Raw genomic sequence first — 6,105 nt, 5'->3', positions numbered from 1 at the left:
CACACACACACCATTTAGCGTTAAAATATGTAAATGTCTTTGCTGATATGACATTTAAGTTAGCAGTCTTTGTTGCACAGAATACAGATCCAGCAGCACATCAACAGATTGGTTTAGCCACTGGAGCCCTAGACCAAGGCTTTAATTTCATTTTTAACATTAGACCAAATGCCAGTACACCACTAACCTTACTGATAAATATCTTGTTCAAGGTTTCATGAATCTTGCACATTAAGCCATATATCCCCAGAGAAACACATTAACAGCCAGTAGCAGCAGAGCGTTAACATTGCAGACTCTTTTCCAGAGAGGTTCCTCCTGCAGGGAGTTCAGCTCACTGTCAGTCGCTAGAGGAGCAGTGCCAGAGTCTGGACCAGTCAGACCACAGAGCCACAGAGCAGCTCTCCACCACCAGGAATCTGGCAAATGGTCAGAGTCACTGCTGAGGTCAGAGTTCAGGTCAGAAGTCATCTGGGGACCTGTGAGGTCGACGCGAGGCTCCTGGCTATATCTGGACCACCAGGTCAGCCTGTAAAGCTGCACAGGAGAGCACAAATGTCAGTGTTTTTGTATTTTTTCTTGACACCCCCTTAATTTTAAAACACAAAAACTGTCAGTGCCATAGTCTACCTTCCAATTGAGGACGTTAATACAGGTTCTCTATGTGGATGCTTACTGCAGTATTTTAACATGTAGCCATTGTTGGCAGTTCTGCTTTTGTTTCCACTATTTTTTCCAGCTGCTTTGGGGACAAGTTCAACTAAATTTACAGCACTTGTCCGGAGGTGACACTAAATGCAAGTTCCAGGTGCTTTCATATAGAATCTAGTACATTTTCATGAAGGATTTAATATTCCATACTTTCAGGGACTGATGTCCCATCACAAAGATGGGGTCTGACAGAAATGGGATAGAACACAGCCCAACAGTGCAGGGAAAACATTAAATAGAAAGATTCACAAGATTAATAAAAAGAGAACTATAAAAGGACTTCAATGTAGTGTCATTTAAGCACCTGATTTTTTTAGTTTTAGCCTTAGTCTTTAGACTAATGTTTCTTAGTTTTAGTCAGAGATTTGTCATTTGATTTTTGTTAGTTTTAGTCTAGTTTGAGTCAACAAAAACAATTTCTTCAGTGATATGTCTTCAGGCATTTTGAGGCTACAGCTATCACCATCTTTTTACAGTACCATGGTTTCACGGTCAATCGCAAGATGTCCATCTCACTCTGCTCTGGAGTAGTACAGACTGACTCATCTCAGTAAATCCAATTAGCAAAACCACTCTCTAATCTGGTACGGTTGTTCCTGCTAACCTAGCATTACTGCAGTTACCTGTGCTGTTCACTGCAGAAGCTGGATTCACTCAGTTGTTCACTAAAATCGCTTGTGTTATTTTCAGTAGATTGTAGATTAATTTAGTTCATAAATCTGTTTTATTGACAGGTATGGTCAGGTAACATTACTGACAGAGACATAACTTTGGAAGGTGTTCCTGCCATGGAAAAGGGCTATGTAAGAAGCCTGATTACTGGGTGTTAAAAGTGTTGTACCCTCACAATTTCAGGTTCATATACTGCAGAGGTTTATGAACAAACATTGTATCAGACACACAATTTCCTTTATTGTGTTTGTGGTACAGCTAAACATTGAAATTGATCCAAATATGAATGTCATGCTTTTGTCATCTATAAGAATGCAAAATACCAGTAATAAAACTGTGTATAGTAATCGTGATGTTCAAATCTTAAAGCTCACACACCAGATGTTGTGATTGTAAATTAGAACAGCAGACAGGTTTTTGTGTTGGAGTGTAGGGCTGTACTTTTAACTATAGTTTTGAGGATGCTTTCACCAAGGTCACAAAGTAGCAGCCTTTGACTGATGCAGTCTCAGGGCTTGGAAAGCAGTGCTGAATATTTGTTTATATTTGGCAGTCTGGGTATTTTGCACAGATTTTCGATGGGTTTGTAAAGAAAAGCTAAAGTAATTACAAGGTTAGTTCTGTTTCTGCAAAGCTGAGGAAGGCACGTCTACCTGCAGCTTATTTAAGATCATGTATGGTACAGTATTAGAATCATGACACTATGTTAATTGTAAATATCAGACAGAGTCCTTATGTCCAGAGCTCATTGTTTGTTTCTCATTTTACAGATGAGAACATAAATAAAATGAATGTATGACATCTTTCTTACATGTTCCTTGGGTATTGGGGCAGTGGCCAAGCTGACAGCAACAATGATAAGGCAGGTGAGAGCTAACAGGATGAGAGCAAAGTACAGGTAGTGGACATCAGCCAGGATAGCAGGTCGATGATCAGGCTGACCACAGGAAGGAGCTATATAGGAGAACTCCAGAACCATGGATCAGTCCCACTACTAGTCCAGTCATGAGACCCCAGAATGCACCCTGAGACACAAATACACAAAATATTGAATGCAGAGTTATATGGAACTGGCCAAAACAAAAGACATTGAGATGAAAATGGCTTTATGATTTCGCATTTTTAATCTTGTGGCCCTGTCTTATAGAGAAGTCCAGTGTCAAAAATCTAGTTACCTTACCTAGTCTACCATTATTAAGCTTGATTTATAGTTATATGTTAACGTCTTAGAGAATAGATATGAAGTCTATGCCGCAACTCAGATGCACAACCTCCAATATCTAAATACATGATGGGGCTACTAAGTGAAGACAACAAGAACAGTAATTGGTCGATGTATCTTTTCCTACAAATTCTCATCAAGGTAGAGATTGTGGATAGTGACGACAAAGTTAAGGAAGTCGATAAACACGCAGTAGTCTTCAAATTCTACACCTCTATCTACTTATGCGACTCCCCAGTAACTCATTGCATCAAGAAATCTGGTTGACTTAATAAATTTGTGTATACTCAAATTACACAAATTACCTCAAACTAATGAACACTCACAGACTACTTCCCATATTTTTTAAGAATAAGGAATAGTTTGCAACTTCATACAACTTTGTGAGGAGAGTGCATGTTTTTTTTTACAATATGCACAAAACATGCACTCTCCTCACAAAGTGACATAATGACATTTGACAGTGAATTTTTTCTTCACTAAGTCAAGGTTGGGGAAAGTGCCATGTAAGAGAATTTGTGTCTGTTAGGGTTATTGAGTCTTAAAAAGTCTGGAATTTGATTTTACAATTTAAGGCCATAAAATGTCTTTCAAAGTCTCTTTTTAAATGAATATGAAAAGTCTTAAATTTTAAAATGATGCCTAAACTCATGAGAAATCACATCGACCCACATGATTCAACATTTTATGTGTCTTTGGCCATGTTCTCCACAGGCCTCAACCTGCTATATATGTATGGTTTTGTTTATGAAGTGAGGAGTTTTGTTTCATGTAATGCACAACAGTGGGACACAGTTTAATATATAAACATTTTGATTATTACATTTTGCTGATTATATAAGTGATTTTGTATCCAATATTGGAAAATATAAATATTGTTCTTTTATATCGATAGGTTTATTCAGATCAGTCTTGTAAAATCTGTTTAATATAATCAGAATGACTCTCATAAATGATTAAATGTAAAGTTTGTAAATGTATTTTTGGAAACAGGAAATCTGGTTAAATTGAGTGATTCCTTGTAGTTATAATTATATTACAATCAGATGTATATCTGGTTTATATTTATTTATATTACATTGTTATTTATGAAATAATAAAATAAAATTAAGGTAATTGGATTGTTTCGGTTAACATTACAGCAAAAACAATAAGCACAATTATTAAACTTTAAAAGACTTAATTACACATTAAAATCATCAACCATTCAACCAATAGTATTCAAATATAACAAACACAAAACATAAATGATATCCTTGCTAAATTTATGAAATTATACAGATATACAGGTGTGTGTGTGTGTGTGTGTGTGTGTGTGTACTTGTTCTTATATCCCAGTGGGGACTTTAACCTGAATGCACACTAAGCCATGGGGACTCATGTCAACATGGAGACAAAAATTGAGGTCCTCACAAGTAGAGACTGCTTTTTGAGGGTTGAGACTTGGTTTTTGGGGTTCAGGTTAAAATGAGGTTTAGGTTAGGGTTAAAATAAGGGTCACGGTTATGTTAAAATAAGGGGCTAGGGAATGCATTATGTCAATGAGTGTCCTCACAAAGATAGAAGTACGAGTTTGTGTGTGTGTGTGTGTGTGTGTGTGTGTGTGTGTGTGTGTGTGTGTGTGTGTGTGTGTGTGTGTGTGTGTGTGTGTGTGTGAGAGAGTGAGAGAGAGAGACAGAGAGAGAGAGAGACTCTACCTGCTGTTGGCACGTGGCCAGAAGATAGCCAATAGGAATACAGCGTAATGGGCGGCGAAGAAAGCTGGTCACTGACTGATATAATCAAACAGCTGCCCACTACTGGCTGTTTGGATTACTGGAATCCACAACAGACTAACACACACTAAAAACCAGATGAACACCCTGAAAATACAAAACAGTATTATTATCATTATGTCAGTTTTGGATGAGGTCAAACAGAGAGGAGAGTTTGAAAGTCTAAAGTCATTATAACTGAAACTGAAAGCCAGAAATATTTAGCTTTAGACTGTGTGTGCTTGACAAAATGGATTTTGAATTATGGACAATACCAGTGATTTCCTGTTTAAGCTTTCTCAAATAACTACCATCCACTTTCCCAAAACATGCAGCCGTATTTTAGTTTTCGCAGTACTATAATTTAGTGCTTTGCCTTACAAAGCACATTTATAACTCATGTTAATCATGATTTCGCTTGTAAGACTAAATCAAAATCTTCTGAACTGGACTAATATCCTAATGACTAATGGACAGAGATATATGATCGATAGCAGTCACAACATTACTAAACCAGTTACTGATTTAATGTTAGTAGCTTAAGACTGTAAAATGCAATTAAGTGTATATGTCACTATAGTCAACTGACAGTGGTACTCAAATATTTCTTGTCTCAGTAAGTTGGAATTTCTTGTAGATGGTTTGAAGCATAGTATTTGGCTGGGAAATGTAGCAAAATAAGCTATAAGAGAGTTAAGATTTATTAAAAACAACACACTCAAAGAGGTAAATATTACAGGAGTAGAGAGCCACAGAGTGAGTACTTTGAAGGATTGTTGATGTCGATCAGTTTTTTGCAGACTTTTCTGTGTATAGATTTAATTGGATTTTGGTTGTTTATTTATCGCGAAGTTGAATGACTTTGTATTGGTGTTAAGGAAAATATTGCTAATTCACACCTCCCCACCTTCCTGGGGCCAACAATCATGAGTTCTCTCTCTCAGAAGTTTCTTTCGAGAGGGCCTGGCCTCTGTCCAGGTAGAGATCCAGTGTAAAACAGAGTGAGCTGCTGTTAGAGAAGATGGAGGTCAGAGATGACACCAGAGCAGCTAACGCCACCAAGCAGCATTTCAGATTCACTTACATCTCCAAAAGAAAGAGAGTATGACCAAAAAGATTTAATACACCTCATCGTGAAAACATCAGGTAATATTTGATGTTACTATTCAGAGTTCTAAACTTATTTATTTCGCATTATCAAACAAATCAATTCTACAGAAAAGAAACAATACACGGCAGCAGGCTAAAATAACAGCACAGCAAATGCATAATCGCTCAGCACACAAATGGTCAAATTAAAGTTAATCCCATTTCTGACTGATATATACAGTCTCAATTAAGGTTTGTTGTCCATGTGTGGATGTGCAACTCACCCACAGGCATTAGCTCTACCACTAGTTTAGGTAGGCGATATTGGAGCAACCAACCGAAGCGCCACAGACACTCTGACACACCAGTGATCCACACAACCTACCTCATCTACAAAGACACACACACAAACACAGAGAAGGGGGGAAAAGATGTAAAACCTTTATTAACTACAGTGGCTTCAGAAAGTATTCAAACCCTCTTCACAATTTTATTTTGTTGTGATGTAATTTTAAATGCATGAATTGACATTTTGTCTATCAGTCTACATTCATGAACATATAATGACAAACTGAAAGCGTGTTTATTAAAAAATCAAGGCCCTTCTTGCCCGGTTACTCAGGTTTGACAGCCGACTAGGAAGTGTCCTGTCAGTTC

The 6,105-nt window shown here is 37.4% G+C and overlaps 1 pseudogene; it reads right to left on the bottom strand.

Annotated features, from left to right (window-relative positions):
- Positions 1-215: 215 nt before the first annotated feature.
- LOC120787841 lies at positions 216-5,842 on the bottom strand (annotated as a pseudogene).
- Between the last annotated feature and the right edge of the window lie 263 nt (positions 5,843-6,105).

This window comes from Xiphias gladius, unplaced genomic scaffold (genome assembly GCF_016859285.1).
Source record: "Xiphias gladius isolate SHS-SW01 ecotype Sanya breed wild unplaced genomic scaffold, ASM1685928v1 HiC_scaffold_72, whole genome shotgun sequence".
Lineage (NCBI taxonomy): Eukaryota > Metazoa > Chordata > Actinopteri > Istiophoriformes > Xiphiidae > Xiphias > Xiphias gladius.
The sequence above is the reverse complement of the archived record's forward strand: the minus strand, read 5'-3'. Positions and strand labels throughout refer to the sequence as shown.